We start from the raw sequence: 9,343 nt of genomic DNA, 5'->3' as shown, positions 1-9,343 counted from the left end.
GAAATTTAGTCTTTCCATAAAACAACCAAAGCATGGTTTAGTCTTCTGCAAAGGGGACAAAAGATGACTAATGCATAATCAATAGGGAATCGTAGTACCACAAACTATTTATATTCCGATGTTTTCAGCACATAAGGCAGTGAATGGCACCAGCAATAAGCTAAACATTCAACAAAGCATGAAAATTAATAAAGACTCATAACCTTGAATTCAACCCAATGGAGGCAACGAACACAAAAGGGAATTAGAGCCAAGGTTCAGTGCCAAGAAGACTGTCTGATTTACCAGCACAAAAGGCAAATAGGAGCCAAGATTACAAGTAGCCAAGTAAACTAACTGTGGGAGGATGAAACAGGGTCAGGCAGTAGTTCAGTGCATGCAGTATATTGCTCTCAGTTAGAAGTTTAAGTATGCCCTGGGAGCTTTAGTCTCCAGGAAGGCCACTGGAGCCGCCATGGGTGTCTCTCTTCAGGTACAGTTAAAGGGAGAAAAAGCCCTCTGTTAACAAAGACTTGCAAACCTTAAATAGTTGCCTGCTAAACCCAAGTCCACTGGTATGGGACCCCGCCACCCCCACTCACAAGCTGACAACAGAAGAGGGAATTTTGGCAGATGCAGCTTATCAGTATGCCCTATACTGGCACAGAGGCAGAATCTCAAGTAGGGATTGGGAATTTGTGGCCTTCTAGTTGTTATTGGACCAGTATGATTTTGACCAAACTGCGGGAGGCAGTGGAAGACAGGAGTGCCTGGCGTGCGCTGGTCCATGGGGTCACGAAGAGTCGGACACGACTAAACAACTAAACAACAACAACAAAAGTTGTTATTGGACTACAGTTCCCACAATTCCTCACCATAGGCCAGGGTTAGGATCTGGAAGTTAGGATCAGGGAGATCCAGGTCAAAATCCCTGCACATCCCAGAAGTTGATTGCATGATCCTGACCTGTTACTCTTTCTTAGCCTAGCCCTTCTAGCAAGGTTGTAATGCAAGTAAAATGGGGTCAGACTATGAACTGTCCTGCGATCATTGGGTGAATGATGGGATAACAATGATGCAGGAATGAGTAAAGTGACACCAGTTAAAATTCGCTTTTCTATACAGCTGTTACTGGTGCAGAAGCTGTGCCCTCCTTTGCCTCTCATCGCCCTATTACAAGGGGGAAGATGTCATTAATTCTCCTCCCTTGTACATAACTGACAGAACAAAGTGTCCATTGTGATTCCCAGACAGAATGAAGTCTGACTCAGAGCCAAACAAAACATTGCACGCAAACGGGTATAACAAAATCCTGACAGCCGTTCTAAGAGAAAGCAGATTCAGAAGAGGATCATTAGACCAAGAAAGTAGAAGGCAGAGGGGTGATCAAGTACAACCCTTTCCCCTCCTGCTTGTTTCAGAAATAGTGCTTCAGGTTAAGAACTTTGCTTCAGGATAAGAACATAAATCGTGCTCCAGCGGCGTGGCAGCAGCAGGAGGCCTCTTTAGATAAAGTGGTGCTTCAGGTTAAGAACAGTTTCAGGTTAAGAACAGACCTCCGGAATGAATTAAGTACTGTATTGTACAACAGGCCTAGATGAAGGTGCATATTTGGGATGCAAGTAGCTTGAGAAAGACCAACACAAGAGAAAGGAGAACAGATCCACTCACTGACAATCTCACCAGACAATAAGAAAACAGTAAGAAAGCTGTTTAGAGGAAGAGTATTCTGCACAGATCTACGATAATAATCCGTTTTGTCCATCCGTTGGCAGCCCTATAACATAGAATTCCTGTTGCTGAAGAACTATATCCAGCTCCTCCTATGGGGGAAGCATGAAATGAGAAAAAACAACACAATTGCTGCATTAATATGGGAAAGGGTTTAGTAAGCTCCAGTTTATGACTTGCTTTGCTAACAAATCTTGAGATGTCATAAGAACAGAAGAAGAGCCCAGCTAGATCAGATGAAAGGCCCATTTAGCTCATCATTCAGTTTTCACAGTGGCCAGCCTGATACCTATGGGAAGCTCATAAGCATGATGCCTCCCAATTGGCTGCCGGGGTCCTGTCAAGAAGCATTAGGTCGGGATTTTGATTAGATTAAGCATGCTTCATTGATGTGTCCAGAGAGCTACAGGGTTCTGTAGTTGCTTAGAGTTGCATAAAGCTGGGCGTACCAATCCTTATGCAAATATCATACTGGTGAATGATGCTTGATAAAGTCCAGGACCCCCCTCTTTCCCCACAACTCTCCTAAAAAGATACAGCATCATCATGAGTATCTGACATTAAATCAAGTGTTCCCAAACATTTCTACTAAATAAAACACCAACCTATAGTGCATAAAATAAAGAAGCTGCCTTATACTGAGTCACACCTTTGGGCCATCTAGCTTATTGTTGTCGGCAATTGCCAACAGTGGCCCTCCCAGATTTCAAATGGGACATTCCCAGTCCTAAGTGAAGATGCTGGAGATTGAACCTGAGACCTTCTGCACGCAAAACAGATGCTCTACTACTAAGCTATGGCCCTTCTCCTAAACCCAGCCCTTTAGCTACTTGAAGAATGGATGCTACCAAGATAGTAGTACAGAGGCAAGACTGTTCATGAATGATGCATCTGAACAATGTGGTAAAGTCTGTGTTTGGTGTTATGGTCAAGATCAGGCATAGGCAAACTCGGCCCTCCAGATGTTTTGGGACTACAACTCCCATCACCCCTAGCTAATAGGACCAGTGGTCAGGGATGATAGGAATTGTAGTCCCAAATCATCTGGAGGGCTGAGTTTGCCTATGCCTGGTCAAGATCCAGAATAAGACACTCCACAATAAATTAGTGAAGGGGTGGGTAATCTGTGGCCCACCAGATGTCATTGGACTTCAATTCTCATCAGCCTGGAACGCTGAGCACGCCTTAGGCACCAAGCGACCCAGCAGGAGGAGGAGGTGGCAAGGAGCCCCAGCCACCGCCATGACCTCACTTGTAAAAGGGAACTTGCAGATGGGAACCCGATTAAGGAGGCTTCCACACACGCGCAGAAAAGGTGACAAACACGGAATAACCTCAACCCGGTGGATCAGTAAGGACTGGTCTCTTGGAAAGGGACTGGTGGCGGGGAGCCCGCTTGGATCACTTGCTAGGGTGGAGGGTGTGCGTAATTTATTTTTTTTTAGTCTGGAAGGAAAGAGCCAGGGGCCACTGCCTTTTCAAGTTTCCAGCTGCTGAATGCCTCATTTGTTGGTATAGAGAGATTTTGTTTCAAGACCATCGAAACAGAAACATGTCATAATCATAATAATATTATAGAGATAGGAATTAGAGGAGAGATAAAGTTAAATTTTGTTACTATCAAATTAATCAACTAAAAAAATTACAGCTAGCTGGCTATTAAAAAAATTAATAAATTAATTGAGGGCAAGTAATTTTTTAAAAATGGAACTTATTGGGCTGCATTGCAGCCGTTAAAATGACTACTCTTCCCAAGTTCTTATTTTTATTTCTTTTTTTTATATATATATAAATTTTTATTAATTTTCCAACACATATTAAATAACAATACAAGACAATACAAAAACAAACACACATATAAACATGTATAATTTCTTAACCTTCCTTTCCTTAAACCTTCTTTCAACGACTTCCCCATACCTCCTTTTTCTGCATCCTTGTTTTAAATTTTTCCAGCAACCTCTAATTTTGTTTACTTATGGCACTTCCTTTAAATCCTTTTTCCCATATCCAATTGTTTGTCGCTGCAATTCTATTTTGCATTACTCAAAACATTTTAGCACTCATTAATTTTACAACAGTTCTTAAGGTAAACTTTAAATTTCTTCCAATCTTCTTCCACCGTCTCTTTCCCTTGGTCTCGGATTCTGCCGGTCATCTCAGCCAGTCCCATGTAGTCAATCACCTTCGTCTGCCATTCTTCCAGTGTGGGTAGTTCTTGTGTCTTCCAGTACTTTGCTAAAAGTACTCTTGCTGCTGTTGTCGCATACATAAAGAACATCCTATCTTTCTTTGACACCAATTGGCCTACCATGCCCAAGAGAAAGGCCTCTGGTTTCTTCACGAAAGTGCATTTAAGCACCTTTTTCATCTCATTATAGATCCTTTCCCAGAAAGCCAGAAAGCCTTAATCTTTGGGCATGTCCACCAAAGGTGATAAAAAGTACCTTCAGTTTCATTACATTTCCAACATTTGTTATTGGGCAAATGGTAAATTTTTGCAAGCTTGACTGGGGTCATGTACCACCTATAAATCATTTTCATAATATTCTCTCTTAAGGCATTACATGCCGTAAACTTTATACCGGTGGTCCATAACTGTTCCCAGTCTGCAAACATAATGTCATGTCCAATGTCCTGTGCCCATTTGATCATAGCTGATTTTACCATCTCATCCTGTGTATTCCATTTCAACAGCAAGTTATACATTCTTGACAGATTCTTAGTACTGGGTTCCAAAAGCTCTGTTTCTAATTTCGACCTTTCCACCTGAAAGCCAATTTTCCTGTCCTGTTTAAAAACTTCATTTATCTGGTAATAATGGAGCCAATCTCTTACTTTGGACTTCAATTTCTCATAACTTTGCAATTTAACTTTTCCCTCCTCATACTCTATAATTTCCCAATATTTCGGCCATTTAGATTCCATGTTTAATTTTTTCACTTCCTTAGCTTCCATCGGTGACAACCACCTGGGTGTTTTGTTTTCCAACAAGTCTTTATATCTAATCCATACATTATATAGGGCTTTTCTAACAATATGATTTTTAAAACCTTGATGGATCTTGACCTTGTCATACCATATATATGCATGCCAGCCAAATCTATTATTAAACCCTTCCAAGTCCAAAATGTCTGTATTTTCAAGAAGCAGCCAGCTTCTCAGCCAGCAAAAAGCCGCTGATTCATAGTACAATTTTAAGTCCGGCAGGGCAAACCCCCCTCTTTCTTTTGCGTCAGTTAGTATCTTAAATTTTATTCTGGGCTTTTCTTATTTTTATTTCAAGGCTCTCTATATCAATTCTTCAATCCCAATTACAGAAATGGCTGGTGCTAATTAAATTTTTATTTTAGATAGTAAGTGGAATAGAACAACCCTCCAAACTTTGTATCACCCAAGGGACAAAGGAGGGATAGAAGTGCCTTATGTTAAGTTAAGCAACGGTGCCTTAAGTTATATTATGATGCCTTTCTGCTTAGACAAAAAATGCATATTATTAATAAGTCGCTAGAGATCCTGCGAGTTCAAATGGAATCTTATAAAACAACTGTCAAATATTTACAAGATCAAAAGGGAGCAATGGGAAACCCTTGTTTCAGTGGCGGCATGCCAATGGAACTCTGCCTTAAGTGAAAGCCAATTAGTCCAATTGTTGCTGGCCAAATTACACTTTGCTCCAAATGTCCAGACGACAACAAAAGCCTTTTTGGGAAACCACTTATAGGCTTTACAGGATATGAATTTTGTTAAACAAACAAACAAACAAACAAACAAACCTACAACAATTTCATGTAACTGTTAAATAACTTGGGAGACAGAAGAGATTGCTGAAGATCCTCATAGCCCCAAAGCTGTAGTGCTACTTTCCTTGCGTTCTACTTTAACCCATCCCTACATCTTGAGCTTTTTTTTCAAAAGGACACCTCCATGGATTGTGGCAAAAGCCAGGGAGAGATCTGAGAGAGCCAGGGTTCTGGCTTTTGCCCTGCTTCCATTTGCCTCTGACTCTGCCCCAGAAGGAAATGCAGCCCTTGTGCTGAAAAGGGTCCCCTGCAACAATTTTACAGTGTCTCCCTGATTGGTATCAATACGAATGAAGGGTGAGCTACACATCAACAAGCACACGCATAAATCACTGCTGAAGTGCACCTCCAATTGTGCACAGATAATGTTGTTGTTTCCCCAGCCTGTTACTGTTAGTTATAGACTACCTGTGATGTCACAAAAACACATGACAGCTGAATGGATATAAAGGTGGGCCTTTTCCTCTTCTCCAACAGAAGACAGAGGGCAACAGCTGTGACATTCAGAATTGCCCAGCCTTCTTCCACCTGGAGAAGGAGAAATGCCAGATGGACGGAGGTGATCATCTGGCTGTGGGATGCCATGGAGCATTAATAAGGCAAGTTCACTTGCTGAGAGGGATGTGGCTTGAAGGCAGCTGATACCCATGGTCAGAAGCTGGCTGACATCTGGCGATGGCTTAATGGAAGCTGGCAAATGTTTTTATCTTCCTTAGTAAATGTTTTTTTTTCTAACTGGGGAAAAAGAACATATACCTTCAGTCTTTCAAACCTGCTGTGACCTAGATAGCAGTGCATCTTTCTTAGAAAAGAAAAAAAGTCAGTGAGCCATGGATTTCTGAACTGTGAAGAGCTCAATAAGCAAAATTCAACCCTCCCAAATAAATTTGGAAGCTGGTGGATATCTGCAGATTGAAGTCAGGGAACAAATGTGAATGAATGAAGAGTGAATGATGAGTGAATGTGTCCGTTGGTGTTTATCATGGATTTTGGCTAGCATATGCATGCCTATGTGTATGGGAAGTTTTAAATGTGGACAAGGCGAATGGTGTCAGTAGCTACATGAATGTGATGTGTAAAAGGAAACTGGTAGATATTCATGAACAGCTGAAAACTCTGGAAGTTGGCAAGCTGAAGTTATTTGATGAGGTCTCCAGGCTGAAGCCAGTGGAGGTGCCTGGTAGGTCTATCACCAGCTAAACATTACGATTTAGTGATACATCACAATGTCTGAAACATGGAACTATGTAGATCAGGTCTTTGGAGATCGCACAGGTGGGGGCTGAAGATCGGGCAAAGGAGCAGTCATGGAGATTAATAGGTACATGTTATGTGCACTGCAGATTCCTCCTCTCTGAGGCAGGCAAAGCCTTGTGTTTGGAGGGTGAACTTTTCCCACTCCTCCCTAGACAGAGGGAGAAGGACGAAGCAGCACAGCTGCAATTCCTGCATCAGGTAGAGAGAGACACTGTGGTTATGGGGAGGCGCCAAGGCTAGGAGTGGGACCGTTCTGCTATCGGAGGGGGAAAGGAGCTGAAAGCAAAGGCAGCCACTAGAGGGCTCACAATTATACCACCCCCTGGAGTTTTGAAGGTTGTGCTTCACAATACAACGCCAACTCAATTATTTTGAAACTGTTCTTATGATGTGGTCTACAAACTGGTGTTGGATGATGCATCAACACATCATACAGCCTTAGTGCCTGGGTGATGCTGTTGAATGGCAACTATCCCCCTCATTGTCTCTGTCCCACCCCCACCCCCCAGGATGTCTTAAGTTTCTTCAGACCAACTGTGAAAGCAATGAAGAGAACTGTAGCACTTAAGCAAGCTCGCTTATATTTCTAAACAAATGTCTTTCTAAATATATCTAACTGTAGTGTTCATTCTATCTTTTTCTTCCAAGACAGTTTATGTGAGAAGTACACATGAAAGATGGGCTGGGTGAGAAATAATAAACAGGAACGCACTGATGACGGAGAGCAGGAAGTCAACTCAATGAGGGAATTGTATTAAATTTGATGTCATTTGGTACTGATTTGTTAAAAAATTGAAAAACTAATAAAAATCATTTGGCAAAAAAGAAAAATAATAAATTAGTAGTGAGTTGCCCCACAATGGTCTGGCCAGGGGAGGGTGTGATGGTGCTTCTCCAGCTGTTGCCATTGGCTGCAGGCTGCCTGGGACATGGTGGCTGAGGAGAAAGAGGCAGTTATTTGTGGGAGGCTAGAGGGAGTGAAGAGCCTTGGTGATTCAGGGGAAGTTGAGGGAGGGCCAGCTGGAGACAAGGAAGGCAAACCTGTGTTGGTTCCCCACTAGGTGAGTTGCCAACTTTTCCCTCCCTTTTTTACATAGCTGTCAAAAAAGTCACAACTGACTTTGTCAAAAAAGTCACAACTGACTTTGTCAGAAAAGTCAGAAAAGCCAATAAACTTTTGAGGATCCCCAGGGTTTGAAAAGCTCTCTGAGCTAGAATATTTCTTATAGGTCTAGTAAAGGTAAAGATACATTAGGATCAACAGATGTTGTTGTGCCAATTTTCAGTTGGCATAACAGCAGTAGTTCTAGAACTCAGAACATACCCAGCTCTTTAAAAATCAACAGCACTTAAGAAATCCAAGAAGGATGATGAGTTATTTTCCGTTGAAATAAGCTCAGGTAGGGACTCGCCTTTTCCAACTGCTGCATGTGAATGGTTGGGTCGGGCCAGGAAAGTTGTCCGGTACCTTGAGGAATCAGACAATGAGTTATTCTGAACTGAAAGCACCTTGTTCAAAAATGGGGTGTTGGCCTTTTGATGGGTGCAAAGTTTTAACATTATGTTTGTCCCTGTAAGTATTTGACATTTTTAACTTCCTTAATAAAATTTTACCTTCCTTAATATATGCTTTTTTCTAACTGGGGAAAAAGAACATATACCGTCAGTCTTTCAAACCTGCTGTGACCTAGATAGCAGTGAATCTTTTTTAAAAAAGAAAAGAAGCCAGTGAGCCATGGATTTCTGAAGGAGAAATCTCTGTCTACATAAGAGTCTAATTTTGCAATGCTGACAATAACGCTTCATGGGATAGGTAGAGAGATGTAGATGCAACATGCCTCATCAGACAGCCGTAACCTACATTTTAAAAATGTTTTAGAACATTTGGGTCACTCTGCAAGCGTATACGAATACTAGGTTACTACAGTTACAATATGCTTCCCTTTCTCTTACCCTAGCAACATTTATGCCTAGCAACAAGGCTGCATGTGTTACTACTACTGATTCTGCACGCGCTTCACTCCATCATGGCAACATCTGTGCCTAGCAACAAGGCTACACATTCTCTGCGATTGCTGGTGAATGGCAGGCTATTTTGGAGCCAATCTTGTTCTTTGGAATGCTATGCTTTAGAGGTGACCTCTATAGTTCAGCCCACAGTGTTTCCTCACTTATTATCAGCCTGTTCCAGTTCCACTACTATGTCTGAAACAGATGCAAGGCATCTTGCTTGATATAGTCCTAGGGCATAGCCTGAAAGTACCTGATGCAGAAATTTTACTAAATCGAAGCTGGTCTCGATCTGATCAGTATCTGGATGAGAATTAACATAAGAATATGATATAAGAAGAGTCCTGTTGGATCAGACCAAAGGCTCATCTAGATCAGCATCCTGTTCTCACAGCATGCCGATGGGGAGCCTGCGAGAAGGACCTGAAAGCAACACTGCTCCCTTCACTTGTGATTCCCAGCAACTGGTATTCTGCTTCCAAAGGTAGAAGAACAGAGTGATTGTGCTTTCAAAGCAGGTGCTCTGCCACTGAGTGTACGCCTCTCCCCTCTTCCCAAATTCT

This window comes from Podarcis raffonei, chromosome 6, assembly GCF_027172205.1.
Source record: "Podarcis raffonei isolate rPodRaf1 chromosome 6, rPodRaf1.pri, whole genome shotgun sequence".
Taxonomy (NCBI): Eukaryota; Metazoa; Chordata; class Lepidosauria; order Squamata; family Lacertidae; genus Podarcis; species Podarcis raffonei.
The sequence above is the reverse complement of the archived record's forward strand: the minus strand, read 5'-3'. Positions refer to the sequence as shown.